This window comes from Gorilla gorilla, chromosome 13 (genome assembly GCF_029281585.2).
Source record: "Gorilla gorilla gorilla isolate KB3781 chromosome 13, NHGRI_mGorGor1-v2.1_pri, whole genome shotgun sequence".
Classification (NCBI taxonomy): domain Eukaryota; kingdom Metazoa; phylum Chordata; class Mammalia; order Primates; family Hominidae; genus Gorilla; species Gorilla gorilla.
Genome location: NC_073237.2, coordinates 100,904,386 through 100,923,974, shown reverse-complemented (window position 1 = coordinate 100,923,974; position 19,589 = coordinate 100,904,386). Strand labels below are relative to the sequence as shown.

The 19,589-nt window shown below is 35.5% G+C and overlaps 1 protein-coding gene and 1 pseudogene across 8 annotated transcripts in view; both read left to right on the top strand.

Annotated features, from left to right (window-relative positions):
* The window catches only part of LOC101150014 (olfactory receptor 13C9), a 219,929-nt gene that overhangs the window by 81,512 nt on the left and 118,828 nt on the right, over positions 1-19,589 (top strand). The window lies entirely within an intron of this gene.
* Positions 8,490-9,451, top strand: LOC101152922 (olfactory receptor 13C7-like; annotated as a pseudogene).

Genomic DNA, 19,589 nt, shown 5'->3' with positions numbered 1-19,589 from the left:
TTGTATAACTTCTTTTGCGAAATGTCTGTTCATGTCCTTTGCTCATGAAAAAAATTTTTTTCTTATTGATTTGCTTAAGTTCCTTATAGATTCTAGCTATTAGTCCTTTATCAAATGCATAGTTTACAAATATCTCCCATTCTGTAGGTTTTCTGTTTACTCTGTTGATTGTTTCTTCGGCTGTGAAGAAGTTATTTAGTTTCATTATGCCCTATTTGTCTATTTATGTTTTTGTTGCATTTACTTTTGAGGTGCTAAACAAAAATTCTTTGCCTAGGCAAATGTCCAAGAGAGTTTTTCCCCTAGGTTTTCTTCTAGAATTTTCACAGTTTTCAGTAGTACATTTAAATTTTTAATAGATCTTGAGTTAATTTTTGTATATGGTGAGAGGTAGGGATCCAGTTTTATTCTTCTGCATATGGCTAGCCAGTTTTCCCAGCACCATTTATTGAATAGGGTGTGCTTTCTCCCTTGTTTATTTTTATCAATGTTATTGAAGATCAATTGGTTGTGGGTGTATGACTTTATTTATGAGTTCTTTATTCTGTTCCATTGGTCTGTGTGTCTATTTTAGTATCAGTACCATACTATTTTGATTATTCTAGCCTTATAGTATAAAGTTGGATAATGTGATGCCTCCAGGTTTTCTTTTTTGCTTAGGATTGCTTTGGCTATTTGGGCTCTTTTTAGGTTCTACATGAGTTTTAGAATTGTTTTGTCTAATTCTGTGAAAAATGACATTGGTAATTTGATAGAAATTGCATTGAATCTGTATATTGCTTTGGGCAATACAGTTAATTAATGATATTGATTCTTCCTATCCATGAGCATGGGATATTTTCCCATGTGTTTGTGTCATCTACAGTTTCTTTCACCAGTGTTTTGTAGTTCTCCTTGTAGAGGTCGTTCACTCCTTGGTTAAATATATTACTAGGTATTTAATTTTTTGTGTGGCAATTATAAATAAAATTGAGTTTTGATTTTGTTCTCAGCTTGAGTGTTGTTAGTGTATAAAAAAGAAATCAATTTTTTGTGCATGGATTTTGTATCCTGAAACTTTGCTGAAATTGTTTTTCATGTCTAAGAGTTTTTGGGAGGAATCTTCAGGGTTTTCTAGGTACAGTGTCATTTCATCAGTGAACAGAGATCATTTGACTTTCTTCTTTCCTATTTGGATATATTTTCTTTCTTTTTTTTTCTTTTACCTCTGGATACATTTTATTTCTCTCTCTTGCCTGATTTCTCTGGCTAGGACTTCCAGTACTACATTGAATAGGAATGGTGAGAGTGGGCATCCTTATTTTGTTCTAGTTCTTAGGCGCAGTCCTCACCAGAGAAATGATGTTGGCTGTGGGTTTGTCATATATGGCTCTTATTATTTTGAGGTATGTTCCTTTGATGCCTAGTTTGTTGAGGGTGTTTATCATGAAGCACTGCTGAGTTTTATTGAACGCTTTTTCTGCATCTATTGAGATGATTATGTGGCTTTTGTGTTTAATTCTGTTTAAATGGTGAATCACATTTATTGGTTTGTGTAGGTTGCACCATCCTTGCATCTCTGAAATGAAACCCATTTGATGATGGTGAATTATCTTATTGATGTGCTGCTGGATTCAGTTTGCTAGTATTTTGTTGAGGATTTTTACATCTATGTTCATCAGAGATATTTGCCTGTAATATGTTGTTGTTGTTCTGTCCTTTGCACATTTTCATATCAGGATGATAATGGTTTCATGGAATGAGTCAGGGAGGTATCCTCAATTTTTTTGAAAAGTTTTAGTAAAATTGGAACCAGCTCATTTTTGTTCATCTGGTAGAATTTGGCTGTGAATCCATCTGGTGCTGGGCTATTTTTGGTTTGGTAGATTTTTTATTACTGATTCAGTTTCATAACTTCTTATTGGTCTGTTCAGGATTTTAATTTCTTCCTGATTCAGTCTTGGGAGGTTGTATGTTTCCAGGAATGTATCCATTTCCTCTTAGTTTTCTGGTTTGTGCTCAGGGAGATGTTCATAGTAGTTTCTGAGAATCTTTTGTTAATTCTGTGGTATTCAATGTAATGTCACCTTTCTCATTTTTGATTGCGCTTATTGGAATTTTGTCTCTTTTTTTCTTCGGTTAACTTAGCTAGTGGCCTATCAACTTTGTTTATCCTTTCAAAGAACGAAATTTTAATTTTGTTGATCTTTCGTATGGTACTCTTGGTCACAATTTCATTTAGCTCTGCTCTGATTTTAGTTATTGCTTTTCTTTGGCTAGCTTTAGGATTAGTTTGTTCTTGTTTATTTAGTTCTTTTAGGTGCAGAGTTAGGCTGTTAATTTGAAATATTTCTATCTGCTTGATGTAGGTTTATACCACTATAAACTTTCCTTTTAACTCTGCTTATGCTATGTCCCAGAGATTTTGGTATGTGCTGTCTCTATTTTCATTTGTTTCAAAAAATTTTTTGATTTCTGCCTTAATTTTGTTGTTTACCTGAAAGTAATTCAGAAGGAAGTTGCTCAGTTTCCATATACTTGTGCAGTTTTTTTTTTTTTGAGGCGGAGTTTCGCTTTTTTTGCCCAGGCTAGAGTGTAATGACGCGAACTCGGCTCACTGGAACCTCCGTCTCCCAGGTTCAGACGATTCTCCTGCCCCAGCAGGAGCTGGGATTACAGGCACATGCCATCATGCCTGGCTAATTTTGTATTTTTTTAGTAGAGATGGGGTTTCACCATGTTGGCCAGGCTGGTCTTGAACTCCTGACCTCAGGTGATCCACTCACCTTGGCCTCCCAAAGTGCTGGGATTATAGGCACTAGCCACTGCGTGCTGCCATACTTGTGCAGTTTCCAGAGTTCCTTTTGATATTGATTTCTAATTTCATTCCAATGGTCCAAGAAGATGCTTGATATGATTTTATTATTTCTAATAATTAATGCTTTATTATTTTTTAAATAATATATTTCTAGTTTCTAGGAAGAGCAAACTAGCAAAAGATTTGTTTATTGAATGATTGATTAATTAGATTAAAAAGTTATTAAGAAACAGAACTTACACTGAAACTTGTTTTTCAACTGAGTTAAGTTACATTGTCCATTTTTGTCTTTCCCATTCCTCTGTATCTGGCTAGCTCAACAATATTTATTAATCTGTAGTTCTGTGTTTTTCTAATCACAACCCTGATCTTTCCACTATGTGGCTTTGGAAATAACCCACCTGAATTCTAGTTAACCGATTCCAATTTTATGTCCTTGTTCTTTTCCTTATATCACGGACTAATTGGTATTTACTTGCTGCCTTTTACTATCCTTACAATCTGGACAAAACCCACCTGTTAGGAAACAGACAGGATACAAGCAAGAAAGAGAATCATAATGAGCCTGTGACAGAGACTCTCTTGATTGACAGAGGAAATATACTGATCATGATGTAGCTGCATTATAGCTAATATTAACTATTTTGATAAACTTTAGTTTGAGGAGATAGATGAGGTTCTGTGCTCATTCATTAAAAATGTAAGAAAACATTACCACTGGGCACAGTGGCTCATGCCTATAATCTCAGCACTTCGGGAGGCTGAGGCAACATGGCAAAACCACGTCTCTACAAAAAATATAAAAAATTAGCTGGGCATGGTGGCACACGTCTGTAGTCCCAGCTAGTTGGGAGGCTGAGGTGGGAGGATCAAGAGAGCCTGGGAGGTGTAGGTTGCAGGGAGCTGAGATTGAGCCACTCTACTCCAGCCTCTGTGACAGAGCGAGACCCTGTCTCAAATACAACAAAACAAGCAAATAAAAAAACCAGAAAAAAAAACAAAACAACATTACCCTTATCTAACTTCAAGGTTTTGAAACAAAATTTTCTAGGCATAACATGAAATAAAATTTTTATTCACAATTTAGATAAAATATAGCCATAGTTTAGTGAAGTAAGCTATTTTAGGGAAAAGAAGAGGCTTGTACCAGGTACTTAATTATTCATATATTATTAGTTTGTCTTTAGACAAAATGAAATGGACAGATATAGCAGCTTCCTGAGGGACAAGAAGGCATTTGAATACCATATACCTAGGAGTTTGACGGGAAATTCAAGCAGCCTACGCCAGTCACTTAAAGGAAAAGCATGGATTGATGTGTGAGTACAGCATAAGGCAGAGCAATATGAAGAAAGAATTCAGAGAGTGTTCTGCTTGGAGTATAGACAGGTGGCATTTGGGGAGCTGACCCAAGATAGTGAGACCCTAGACACTGGCTTGCCATTCTTATAATAGGCTATAGTATCTGGCAGGGAATTAGTGTAATTCATGAGATCTAAGGCCGAAGCAGGCACATAGTTCCTGGAACAAGGGAGGCTTCAGTTAATGTTTACTGAATTGAATAAAATCAGAGAGAAGATGAGATGATAGACTAGGGCTTGGAAATATTGAAGAGCAGTACTTCATCATGAGAACCTATAAGTTCATCTTAATTGTTTTTTCTTACTATTATGGAGAGGGATGGAGGGTTGCAGCTGTAGGTGATATTTAAGTGGTGGCTAGGTACATTTGAGACAACAAATAATGTTATAATCTTGTATCCACTAGAATGGTTTAGCAAAATACACTGTGCAATTGACTGAATGAATACTTATGTCCCCCCTCCCATTCATATGTTGAAACCCTAATCCCCGGGTGATGGTATTAGGAAGTGAGGCCTTTGGAAAGGGATTAGGTCATGAGGGTATAGCCTTCGTGAATAGGAATACTGCCCTTAGAATAGACATCCCAGAAAATTCCTCAACCCTTCCTTCATGTGAGGCTCCATTGGAAACAGATGTCTATGAGGAATGGGCCCTATTTAGATACTGAATCTGCTGGTACCTTGATCTTGGGCTTCTCAGCCTCCAGAACTGTGAGATGTGAGAAATAAATTTCTGTTGTTTATAAACCACTCAGTCTTTGGTATTTTGTTTATAGCAACCCAAACAGACAAAGACTGAATATTCTCTGTTTCTCATTTGAAAGTTCTGAAAATAGTACTGTCTGACAGTATTATTGTGAGTAGTAATGCCCAGAGATCTGGGTCTCATACTCTCTCCAATGCCTGCGAGTGGTTGGAACTGACAGTGATGCTGGTTGGGGCAATCAGGCTTGGACTGAATGCCATATGAGTCTTGGTCACAGTAAGTTAGGGTTACCAGATTAGCAACTAAAAATACATGACACAGTTAAATTTGAGTTATTTCTAATTTCCTTGCATATGTATGCTGGGATAAAATAAAAATATTGCATTGATAATACTTATATTAAAAATGTATTTGTTGTTTGTAATAAATTATAAGCATCTGATCGGGTGTGGTGGTTCACACTTATAATCCCAGCACTTTGGGAGACTGACATGGGAGAATCGCTAGAGCCCAGGAGTTCGAGATGAGCCTGAGAAACATGGTGAGACCCCATCTCTACAAAAAATACAAAAATTAACTGGATATGGTGGCACGTCCGTAGTCCCAGCTACTCGGGAAGAAGAGAGGTGGAAGAGCACTTGAGCCTGGGAGGTCAAGGCTGCAGTAAGCTGTCGTTGTGCCATTGCACTCCAGCTTGGGTGACAGCATGAGACCCTGTCTCAAAAAAAAAATTAAATAAATATAAGCATCTATATTACATACCTTGTTAATTATATTTCTATAATGATTTGGCTCTCCTTGACATTTTTTTGTTTTGCAGAGTTTGCTTATAAGTTGTTTTGCAGTTACATTCTATCCTCCATTTACATTATAGTATAGCTTCTACAGTGTCACATTTGACCTGTTTAATTCTTTTGTCCATTGAGTATTGATTAGTGAGAAAACATGCCCAACATCTGCCTTACGAACCAGTATACTGAACATGTCCTTGCATAAAGTTAACAACTCTGAGAATTTTTTATTTCAAATTTGATTTGTTGAAGCGTATAATACCAATTTTTCATGGCATAAGTAGTTTACCCATTCTTCAGGATTATGTTACATCTCTTGCTCAATAACTTTTTAAAAATATTGTCCACTGACAAAAAAAGAGCACCATTGTCCAGTTTTATTCCCTTCTTTTTAACACTACACATAGTGATCCCACTTGTTTCTATGCTGAAAGATTATTTTGTCATATCTGTGTAAAATAACTGAATTCTTTAAGGGTTGATATTCATTTCAAAAGATAGTCATAATAAGTGTTATAAAGAATTACTTCAAGTCAGAATTTCTTTTCCTGTTAAAAAGTAAAGTAAGGGCCAGGTGCGGTAGCTCATGCCTGTAATCCCATCACTTTGGGAGGCCGAGGCGGGCGGATCATGAGGTCAGGAGATCGAGACCATCCTGGCTAACACGGTGAAACCCTGTCTCCACCAAAAAATACAAAAAAATTAGCCGGGCATGGTGGCGGGCGCCTGTAGTTCCAGCTGCTAGTGAGGCTGAGGCAGGAGAATGGCGTGAACCCAGGAGGCGGAGCTTGCAGTGAGCCCAGATTGTGCCACTGCACTCCAGCAGCCTCGGTGACAGAGTGAGACTCTGTCTCAAAAAAAAAAAAAAAGGTAAAGTAAGGCTTGCTCACTCATGGAAGTTGTTGCGTGGTCGGACTCATGTTGTGCCATGCTAGTGTGGATATAACTAAAGAACAGGTTAAATGAGGTTGGGATATTGCATATATATTTGAACAGAGGGTATGAGTGAACAAAATTAAAATGACCGTGCATGTGATTATGGCTGTTTAGAGGGGCCAATGAGACCAGTATGAAGCTTATGGATTCTGAGACTCCAGGATTAATGGTCAAAATAAATGTGATTAACAGTTCATTTATTAAGAACAAAGCATCATTTTGCATTAAGCGTCACAGGTTATTGCTACATCTCTCCATCAGATATAGTGAATTCTAATTTCCATGTCTTGGCTGTTTTACCTGGGTAGCATTCCTCAACTTGCTCTTCCCAGAGAATGTAAAGCTAGAATAATTGTTACTGTTTTATGAGTTAAACTTTAATTAAATTTTATTAACAACTTTGTTTTAATTGCTTCTGAGGGACTTCGTCCCAAAAGTACTAGAAAGTTTTAAAATTCTGTCCAATCCACATTGTGAGGTTTAAATTACTTTTGGGATTAGAAGCATCCTCAAAGCAGCAAACACTTTGAGTTGCTTTGGTGCTTCATTGGCTGGTCTTTTGAAGAATCCTCTGCTAGTGAAAAGACTGCCAAGAGCCCCAGCTTTCATCATTACTAGAACTAGTTTCTATTTTGCCAATGATTAATTGGCTTTTACAATAGCAATGCCAGCTACTTGATTTTAATGAGAACTGAGAAGCAGATAGTTCTTTTAGTTATCTTTGTGAGGTTATTGAGATGGAACATATGAGGCTAGCAATCTGATTTAAAAAAGTAGGACTTCTGTTTTGGCATTTAAATATAGAAATACTCCATATTACATCAAATAAGGATACAAATAATTATAGAAAATTGCTATGTTTAAGAGCTTTTTGAGTGACCTACCTCTCATTATCATGGATATTTCCAAATATGCAGTGAGAGGAAGATCAGCAGAACAGCTGTTAGAGCAGAGGAAGCTGACTTCTGTGCAGGAAGAAGGCAATATGTATTTTCTCATACTTAGAGGTAAAAAAGCAAATCCCTCGTTACTGAAATTCTTTAATTTATACATTTATTTATGGTTTGATTATAGATTGAGAAATGTACACTAGAGTTTTTCTGAGGTCAACTTTTTATCCATTGTGTATATCAGGCAGAACAATAGGGTGACCTAGAAAGATTTCCTAATCTGTATTGAAAAAGACAAACAAGAATAATTTTATCCTTTACTATTTTATGAGTAATACTTCTTCTCTAGTCAATATTCTTAGGAGGATAGTTCAGGTATTCATATTTGTCCTAAATTAGGAATAACCAAAAGTCCTTTTTCCTAAAAATGTCTTTTCTATTTATTTTAGCCCACAAGACTCTTCTGCAATTAAGATTAAATTACCATTGAAGCAGAACTTTCACATATAACTTTGTTTTAGTAACTGAAGAACAGAAATTTTGTTAGGTATAACATAGTGTGAAGAAAAATGTTTGGTTATAGATAATAATGTTGGTTAAAATGGTCAGATATCTGCTGGCTAGTACATATCATACATATCATACATTTTCTATTTGTTCTGGATTATTTGGTCAAAATATGGTAACATTGTATTAAAATAATTTAAATTTATAATGCAAATGAGATTCATAATTCTAACTCAGTTGCATGTGTTTTTAATCTATTCTTTAACAAGAATATTCTTTTTGAGAGCTGGGGACTCCTTCATGAAGTCTGAAAGTCTAACTGATCTTAACTTAGAGGGCTGTAACATTTTCTTGTGCTATTTGTGTATCCAGTTACAGGTCTTTATTACCCATAGGGAAGCCATTCAAGAATGCAAATGATTCTTACAGACACTGCTGTAAAAGATCCACACACATTCCAGCCACTACAGAATTCCTGTTGGTGAAAGAAAATATTAGCATGGGAAACTCTAATCAGTCTTTCGTGACAGAATTTGTCCTGCTGGGGCTTTCTGGCTACCCAGAGCTAGAGGCCATTTACTTTGTGCTGGTCCTATGTATGTATTTGGTGATCCTGTTGGGAAATGGAGTCATCATCATTGTGAGTGTTTATGACACCCACTTGCACACCCCCATGTACTTTTTCCTCAGTAACTTATCATTCTTGGACATCTGCTACACTAGTTCATCTATTCCACTATTTCTCAGCAGCTTCTTAACGTCAAAGAAAACTATCTCCTTTGACGTTTTGGAGTGCAAATGTTTCTCTCTTTTGCTATGGGAGCAACAGAGTGTGTCCTTCTAAGTATGATGGCGTTTGACCGCTATGTGGCCGTCTGTAACCCTCTACGATACCCTATCATCATGAGCAAGGCTTCATACATGTCCATGGCTGCTGGGTCCTGGATTGGAGGAGGCACCAATTCTGTGTTGCAAACCTCCCTTGCAATGCGGCTTCCTTTCTGTGGAGATAACGTCATTAATCATTTTACTTGTGAAATCTTGGCTGTCTTAAAATTGGCCTGTGCTAATATCTCCATAAATATTATTAGCATGGTTGTTGCTAGTATGATTTTTCTTGTAGGGCCAGTACTTTTTATTTTTGTTACAAATGTTTTTATTCTCTCCACCATCCTGAGAATTCCTTCTGCAGAAGGAAGGCACAAAGCCTTCTCCACCTGCTCTGCCCACCTAACAGTGGTGATTATATTCTACGGAACCATCCTTTTCATGTATGCAAAGCCCAAGGCTAAAGACTCTTCTAGTGCAGACAAAGAACAAGTCACAGACAAAATCATCTCCCTGTTCTATGGAGTGGTGACACCTATGCTTAATCCTCTTATCTATAGTTTGAGGAACAAAGACGTGAAGGCAGCTGTGAAGAGTATACTGTGTCAAAAATGCTTCTTGGAAGGAATTTAAATGCTTTTTTATTTATCTTAAAAGTATTTTACTCTGAATGTAGGGCTAGCTCTTACCCGGAGGTTCCAAAATAAATATGAGGGTTGATGATTCCACTAATTCCCGAAATTCTCATTTTTCTCTTCCTAATATTTAAAAGAAAGAGGGAAATCCAGGACTGAGTTACCTTTTCTCTTCATGACAGAGTTAAGGAAAAGGACAGAAACTTATGGGTAAAAGGATTCTCATCCAAACCACCTTCCTTCTCATGGCTAACAGAGTTTAGTTTATTCCTTGAATGGTAAATTCTATAATCTAAGAGAAAGTACCATTTTACCAACTTAATCTTTTATCCCCTATCTACACCATTCTTGGGAAGATCAAGTAGAAAGTGTCTTGCTAAAAATCAGAATGCTATATGATTTCAACAGTTAATAATTCAGAATGAAGTAGATTTGATCATGTAGAAGTAAAGGGGGAACACTGTAAGGTATTAGGTACCTAGCCTGTATATATGTAATAGAGAGAGAAATGGAAAAATGAAGCTATTTTTCCTAGGGATGATTTCCTTGTGGCTGCAAACTGGCAAGCCATCTTTTGTGCAGAGGTGTCTAAGGCAATGTGAGACTTTGTGCAGATAACCCAGATGATGGGGAAATATGGCCTGCCTTGTGTTTCAATAGATGAGCAATGATGTCTTTGAGTGAAAAACATTACTGTTAAAATGATTCAAAAAATTTACTTTATTTCTACATAACTTTATAGCATAGTTCTCTGAGAACGCAGTGATAATGGGTTTACTGTTGTAAGAATTAGGTATTTTTGCAATTACATGAATTTCCTGTGGAATATGAGCATTCCATTCATTCATTCAGTCATTTATTACTCATTTACTTATTCAAGCAACCAGTATTTACTGAATACCTATTTTTGTCTCAGGCATTGTGCTAAGTATTGGTGATATAAAAAATATAAGACAACCTGGAAATGAAAATGAAGACATGGTTAGGGAGCACAGTCTTGTGGAATACAGATTGACGTATACATTGGAGACAAAAATACTAAAGAATACTTATTTATGGCTTTTCCTTCTCTCCTACCTTCTAAGCTGGACTCTTTGTTGGGTCTTTGTTGGACTGAGCAGAATAATGGTTGGATTTTTAATAATTTAAATAAGCTGATTGTCATATGAAAGGGCTTGAACCATCTCTAGAAAAGAAATAACATAGTGAGAAAGAACCCAGTGCATACTGGAGATTTTAAAGATAGAAGGGAAGATATTTACATTGATACAGCAAAAATAGGATTAGAGGAAAAGGAAAAATTAGCTACGTGGGATTTTGGGAAAGCTTTGATGCTGGTTTTATGTGACCTTACCTCAGTGCGTCTTGATAATCTCAGTAAAGATGTACAACGTTCTTTAAGACATTCGGTTATGGATTCAGTTTCTTTTGCAGTATCACCATGCTGAGACTGGCCATAGGATGAGGGTAACTTAAGTGGGTCACAGACTTAGGTGGGTCACAATTACAATGCAGTATATTAAATGCTTTTATAGCAGAATATATGTAAATCCCTTGAAGGGGAAGTCCCAGGAAGGGAAGGGCACTTCTGCTTCGATAAACTAGGAAGAGCAGTTCTCCTACTGGTATTGTAAGCAAGAATTTTCTAGACAGATGAAACAGTGCCAAGATGTGGAATACTACTATGAGTTTGGAATGGTTGGAACTTGGGTTTTACTGTTGGGGCAGTGACAGAGAAGACTGGAAAGGTAGTTTGGAGCCAAACTGTCAGGGCTTCAGATGCTAATCTGAGTCAATACCTCTATAGGTTTGAGGTGATGACCCTCTGTTCTCTGGAGTCCAGGAGGCTGAATCAGGGCTACCACATACATGAGCAAATTCTGATAAGTCAGATCTATGATACCCCCAACCTCCTACCTGTCCCTACTTTTGTCTGTTTTATATTCCCTGAGGTTCCACATAATATTTTATTTGGAAAATGAGTATTCTGTTGTGAGGAAAAGTTTTTAAATCACTGCAGTGACAACAGAATCTACAAACAGTTATAAGAAAGAAACTGATGTTTTTGGGTTGGTGCTTTAGAAAGCTCACTTTGGCACTGGGGATAATAAAGTTGTAAATCTCTTGCTGATAAATCCTCAGTCAGGCCTGTTTTACATTCCTTCATCAGCCTCTAGCACTTACCTTGTCTTCTTTCTTATAGGCTTCAGGGTACTGTGTACCTATCCAATTTCTTAGAGTTTCCATTCTATTCTTGACTGTTTGCAAATAGACTTGAATTTCTCAAATAACTTTCCTGACCCTTTGGTTTAAAATTTTTACTTTAATTGAGGAAACAGTGAAGAAACAACAAAATAACATGAATGAGACCATTACACAGATTTAGGATCCACACATATTCCTGCCCTTATTAGAGAAAAACATAGTATCCTAGATATTGTGAATGTCATATTGAAGCCATCCTAATAAAATTGATAAAACTAAATTGCTAGGTTTAACAAAAGCATAAGCTTTAAGTAGAAACATAGCAAAGCATTAACCAGACTGCTCTATGGCCCACTTCTGTACAGCTGATTACTACTTAAAAGTCACATAGCCCCTGCCATAAGGTCCTAACTTCTGTAGATAACATCTTTAATGTTAAGAAATGTCAAGTTTTCCATTTTGAGATATTTTCCAGATCCTGCATTCCAATGGGTCCATCGATGCCAGCCAGTCTGAAGACCCTCTCTGAGGAAGTAATTCAGCCCCAAAATGTAGTTTTTACATCTTTATTAAAGATTGCATTCCACACACCCTAAGCAATGAGCTCCTCAGCCCCCTATTTGCCAAAATTCCCTAAAAATTCTAGGCCAAAACTCCTTGGTGAGGTGGATTTAAAGTTCCTTTCCACTTTCTTATTTGGCTACCATACAATCATTATACTCTTTCTCTGCTGCAACTCCCACTGTTTCGGTGCATTGGTCTGTTACCCATATGACAGGCAAACCTGGTTGTCCTAGAACAATATTGTGGAGGCTCTGAATACCATTACATTCCTCTAAATGGTTTTGATGTTTTTGCTTTAGGGGCAATGAGGTTGGACTCCAACTACAAACTTGATCTTTTTGTTACCAATACACATCTCAGTTCAAGATCTCTATCTCTATCTATATATCTATATTTATGTTTTTACAGTCAGCCCTCCATGCTTATGGGTTTCACATAACTTGGATTCAACAAATTTGGATCAAAAATATTCAGGCAAAAGCCAATAGAAATAACAATATAATATGAATTAAAAATACAGCTTAACAGGTATTTACGTAGCATTTACATAGTAGTAGGTATTATAAGTAACCTAGAGATGATTCAAAGTATATGAGAAAATGAGTGTGGATTCTGTGCAAATACTTTGCCATTTTATATAAGGAACTTGAACATCCATGGATTTGGGTATCCATGGGAGTCCTGGAATCCATCCCTCATAGATACCAAGGGATCCCTGTATATATACATATTGGTATTTAGCTGGATTTTGCCTTTATGGTGCAGGGGTCAATCAGAGAACTGGGGCAAGTTTTTACACAGAATTTGATGTTTCCTCTGCTGGGACTCTGCTTTCTGGAATTCCTCCCTTACTTTATGGTGGCTGTTTCTCCAGAATTCTGCTGGTTTGTCCATAAAGAGCCATTTTATTATCAGAATTTCCAAACCTGTGCTGTGCCTAGTCAGTCTATAGCCATAAAAATGTGAAACTCACACCAAAATGTTACTTCTTCTAAGTGATACTCTTAAAAAATTTTGCAGAGAGTTTATAGTTGTCATTTCTGAGGTGCTTGAGTCTGATAGGAGCTTATTCAGCCAAAGTGACAGCAACAGAAATCGGAAGTCCTCCCCTTTACATTTTATGACTAGAGTGTACCTCTCTCTTTCTCTGTGTTGGCTTCCATGCTGATCTGACCTATATGATTTCCTAATACACCTCAAAATCAAAGTAGACTGATATTTCCAATGGAGAATATGAGACAATGAATAAAAAATTTGAAATCCCCCTGAGGCCAGAGGTGAGCATATCATAAGTGTTAAATAGCATGGAATAATTAAATAGATTTGAGTGTTTTATTAGCCCATTAAAGGTTAAATGAGGCATTATGTGAAAGCAGATGGCTCATGGGAGGGTCTCGTTATATTTTATTTTCATCCTCTAAATAAAAATCTAGCCTTTTAGTCTCTTTCCACCCTTAGTTCATCTGTAGCCCATTCTTCCTTGAGCAGGCAAAATGAAAACTGACCCTCAGAGTTCATCTCCTTTAGCAGTCCTCTTTGATCACTTCCTGCTAATGCTCCCTCCTCTCTGTGCCTTATTCAAACCACCCAGGAATTTATGATTAACTACTTTATTTCCAGAACTCAGAGGACAAATGAGAAAGATAAGGGGGGAGATGAGAAGTCATATTTAAATAATGCATAATATTACCATAAAATGTGTTAGGTAACTAGGTAATTTACATATTATCTTTTAAGTTCTTATTCATTAATTAATGCTGGTGGCAAGTGCAACAAATAATTGTCTCTCATTGCCTCATTCAGATACAGACACCAGAATCCTTGCTTAATGTCCTTAATTTCAAGAATCAGAGAGCAAATGAGAAAAACAATGGATGAGTTAGGCAATATTGCTTAATTAATGCATTACATATCCCATGTGGTGTACTAGCTGTCATATGTAAATTGTCTTTTAAAAATTGTTTTCATTAAATAATGCCTATAAATAATGTAATATGTGTGTTGCCTTCATTTTTATGTTGATTACTGCTCTCATGTATTCAGCACTGTGTACGTGCATGTTAGGGCCTGGGGATTCAATTCTGGATATGGTATTTTCTCTGCATTCTGGGATTAGCTCCAGATGGCTCTATAAGGTGGATAAGAAAATTTAGGCTTATATAAAAGACACACAGGTCATAAATTGCAGCCACTGTTTAAGTCTGTTGTTTGTCTGTATCTCCTATATTAATTTGAGTCAGTGTGAGGAATAAATTAAATACAAGGAAGTATTTCAGGAGGACAAGAGGAACTGTGAGACATTCTTAAAAAATTATTATAAAACAGGTTATTTTGCCTATTAATGATGCTGATATTTCTCTGAAGGAGAATTGCAATTTTGATTCTGAATTTTAGAAGACAGGGTCTTGCTCTGTCTCTTAGGCTGGAATGCAATGGTGTGATCTTATCTCACTGCAGCCTGGAATTCCTGGGCTTAAGCAATATTCCCCTCAAACCCCCAATTCGGCCTTCTGAGTAGCTAATACCACAGGTACATGTCACCTTGCCCAGGCTAATTTTCAGTTTTTTTTTTTCTTTTCTTTTCTTTTTTTTTTTTAATGTAAAGATGAGGTCTTGCTATGTTCCGCAGGCAGTCAGCCAACTCTTGAGCTCAAGCCATCCTCCTGTCTTGGCCTCCCAAAGTGCTGGGTGATTCTGAATTTGGATTTTGAATCAGTCTTTTCATGTGTGCTACAAATTGAATTTCCTCTGTGGCAAAACCAAAAATAAACAAAAAACAACTTTTATTTTCCAAGGTGTGTTGACCGTGTTCTAGAAATCACCACCGTATATATAAAATTAATTAAAAATTTACTCTTACAATCTGAGTTTATAGTGCAGAATTGGGATAGGAATATACAATTAGAGGGGCGATGCTATCTTAAGAAACATCACCATATATTACAACTCAAAAGTCATTCCAAGTGGAAATTGTTATGCAAGAAAAACATTATGAATAAGATCACATATTGCTTTTGAAACAGAGAGAATTGCCAATATTCTCCAAGTAGACTTTAGTCAACTAATATATTTTCTCTTTAACTTAATATTAGAGATAAATATTGATGTGAATATTTGCTTTACTCAGACCTAATGACCTCTTTAGTGTATTTTATTAAATTCTTTTACTTCCTTTTCTCTTTTTTAGGCTTAAAGATTAGCTGCTTTTCCCCTCCTCTGCCAAAGCATTTGACATTTTTGTTTGGGAATTTAAAAATCTAAATAAATCTTACTCTTTTTTTTAAATAATTTTTTTTGGGGTTTGAGGTTTACAACATGATGTTTTGGGATATATATAGATGGTAAATGGTTACTATAGTGAAGCTGATTAATAAACCATCTTGCATAGTTACTATTTTGTGTGACAAGAACAGCTACAATCTACTTATTTAAACAAAAAACCCCAATACAATGAATTTTATTAACTTCAGTACTCACATTGTAGGTCTAGACTTGCTCATCTTACATATCTGCTGTTTTGTATCCTTTGATCTACATCTCCCCAATTCTTTTCCATCCCATCTCCTCCCACCTGTGGTTACCAATGTTCCATTCTCCATCTCTGTGTATATGACCTTTCTTTAAAAAAAAAAATTCCACAAATGAATAAGATCCTGCAATATTTTTCTATGTCTGGCTTACTGTAATGTCCTTCAGGTCCATCCATGTTGTGGCAAATGACAGAATCTCTCTCTCTCTCTCTCTCTCTCTCTCTTTAAAAGGCTGAATAATGTTTCATTGTGGATAGACATCACATTTTCTTTACCCATCAGTGGGCATTTAGGCTGTTTCTGTATCTTGGCTATTGTGAATAATGCTGCAATGAACACAGTAGTACAGATATCTACCAGGTGGCGATTTTATTTCCTTTGGGTATGGACCCAGAAGAGGGATTGCAGGGTCATATGGTAGTTCTATTTTTAATTTCTTTAGAATCTCCACAGTGTTTTCCATAATGGCTATACCAGTCTACATTCCTACCAACAGTGAACTAGGGTTCCCTTTTGTCCACACCCTTGCCAACATTTGTTATCTCTTATCTTTTGATAATAGCCAATCACACAGATGTGAAGTGATATCTCATGGTGTTTTAATTTGCATTTCCTTTATAATTAGTAGTGTTGAACACATTTTCATATACCTATTGGCCATTTTTATGTCTTTAAAAAATGTCTAAGTTCCTTCCCCATTTTAAAATCACGTTATTCATTTTTCTGCCATTGAGTTGCAACAGTTCCTTATAAATTTTGGATGTTAACCCCTTATCAATTGCAATTATTTTTGCCAGTCAGTAGGTTGCCTTTTGTTTTGCTGATTGTTTTCTTTTCTATAAAAATGTGTTTTTTTTGTTAGATTTAATATCACTTATTTATTTTTATTTTTGCAGTAAGAACTTTTGGTATGATATACAAGAACTCATTGCCAAGACCAATGTTGAGGAGCTTTTCCCTATGTTCTTTTCTAGGTATTTTATGATTTCAGGTCTTACATTTAGGTATTTTATTCATTTTGAGTTGAATTTTGTGTGTGGTGTAAGAGTCCAATTTCATTCTTTTGCCCGTAGAAATCCAGTTTTCTCAGCACCATTTGTTGAAAAACTACCCAATCCTTGTTGTGTCCTCTTGGTACCCTTGTTAAAAATTAGTTGACATACGTGTTTGGATTTAGTTCTGGGAACTCTGTTTTATTCAATTGATCTTTCTTTCTGTTTGTATGCAAGTACCATATGGTTTTGATTACTATAGCTTTGTAATACATTTTAAATCAGGAAGTGTGATGCCTCTAACCTGCTTTTTTCCCCTCAGTATTGCTTTGGCTGTGTGTGTGTGTGTGTGTGCATGCATGTGTGTGCGCTTGTGTGTGTGGTTCCATATTATAACAGGAGTTAAAATAATTGTTTCTGAAGAATGCCATTGGAATTTTGATTGAAATTGTGTTAAATCTATATATTGCTTTGGGTAGTATGGACATTTTAAAAATATTAATTTGTCCCATCTATGAACGTGGGGTATCTTTCCATTTACTTGTGTCTTCTTTGATTACTTTCATCAATGTTTTACAGTTTTTAGTATAAAATTATTTTACCTCCTTTGTTAAATTTATTTCTCAATTTTTGTATACTGTCATAAATGATATGATTTTCTTGATTTTTTTCAGTTAGATTGTTATTTGTGTATAGAAATGCTACTGATTTTTTATGTTATTTTTGTACTTTGTAACTTTGTTGAATTCATTTATTAGTTCTAACACTTTTTGCGGTAGAATCTTTGGGGCTCCAGTTAGTTCTAGCTAGATTAACTTCTGACATATAGAATTAGGTCATCTGCAAATAGAGATAATTTTACTTGTTTCTTTTTATTTGGATACCTTTTATTTTTTTTCTTGTCTGACTGTACTTGCCAGTACTAACGGTGCTATAATGAATAGAAATGGTGAAAGTGAATATCTCTGCCTTTTACCAGATCTTAACAGAAAAGCTTTCAGTTGTGCCCCATTGATTATGATGTTAGATGTAGTTTTTTTTTTATAAGTGGCTTTTATTATGTTGAAGATCTTTCCTTCTGTACTAAACTGTTAAGGATTTTTATCAAGAAAGGATGACGAATATTGTCAAATGCTTTTTCTGTGTCAGTTGAGATGATCATATGGTTTTTATCTTTTATTCTGTTAATGTGATGTATCACTTTGATTGATTTGCATATGTTAAACCAGACTTGAATGCCAACGAAAAGTCTTACTTGGTCATGATGCATAATCTTTCTGATGTGTTGTTGAATTTGGTTTGCTAATATTTTATGGAGGATTTTTGCATTGATGTTCATCAGAGGTATTGGCCTATAGTTGTCTTTTCTTGCAGTGTCTTTGTGTGGCATATATATCAGGGTGATGCTGGTCTTGTAAAATATTTTTGGAAGTATTCCCTCTAGCTCTATTTGATGAAGGTTTAAGAAGTATTGGTAGTAATTATTTGAATATGTGGTAGAATTCAACCATGAAATCTTCCTGCTTTTCTCTATTGGGAGGATTTAAATGATTTTCAATTCCTTTATTTGTTATTTGTCTGTTCAAGCTTTCTATTTCTTCCTGACTCAATCTTGGAATGTTATATTTTTCTAGAAATGTATCAATTTTCTTTAGGTTGTTAAATTTGTTGGTATATAATTGTTTATAATAGTTTCATATGATTCTTTTCATTTCTGAGACATCTGTTGTAATGTTTTCACTCACGTTTCATTTCATTTAAGTCTTTCCTCTATTTCTTAGTCTAGCTAGAGGTTTGTCAATTTTGTTCAATTTTTCAAATAATCAAATTTTTGTTCTATTGACTTTTATATGTTTTTGCTGTTTTCCATTTGATGTGTTTCTGTTCTGACTTTTACTATTTCCTTCCTTCTGTTAATTTTGGGTTTACTTTGTTGTTCTTTTTCTAGCTCCTTGAAGTATAATGCTAGGCTATTTATTTGGGATCTTTCTTCATTTCTGAATAAATGCCTACATTAAGTAGACATTTATGGCTGTAAACATTCCTTTTAGAACTGCTTTTGCTGCATCCCATGGATTTGGTATGTTGTGTTTCTATTGTCATATGTCTAGGATATATTTTATATATCTCTTTCTATATCTATCTATCTCTATATCTATCTGAGACACATGACAATGGAAACGCAACATACCAAATATATTTATATGTATATATGCATGTGTTTATACATACACGCATATACACATGTACGTATAGATATATGTACATACACATATGTACATATGTATATATACATGTGCATACATGTACATGTGTATATATACCCACATGTATATATGTATATGTATGTGTATATATGTATATGTATATATGTACATATGTGTATATATACACACATATATATGTATATGTATGTGTATATATATTTGAAACAGGATCTTGCTCTGTCACCCAGGCTGAAGTGCAGTGCTGTGATCACAGCTCACTGCAGCCTCGACCTCCCAGGCTCAAGTGACCCTCTCACTTCAGCCTCCCAAGTAGTTGGGGCTATAGGCATGTGCCACCACATCTGGCTAATGTTTTTCACTTTTGTAGACATGGGTTTTCCTTTGTTGCCTAGGCTGTAAGTTATTTTTAAAATTTTCTTTTTGATTTCTTCTTTGATCCAGTAGTTGTTCCAGAACATGTTGTTTAATTTACACATATTAGTAAAATTTTTAAGGTTCCTCCTATTATTTATTTCTAGTTTCATACTATTGTGAGCAGGAAAAAATTCTAGATATGATTTTAATTTTTCTGAATTTGTTAAGATTTGTTTTGTGGCCTAACACATGGTAGATTCTGG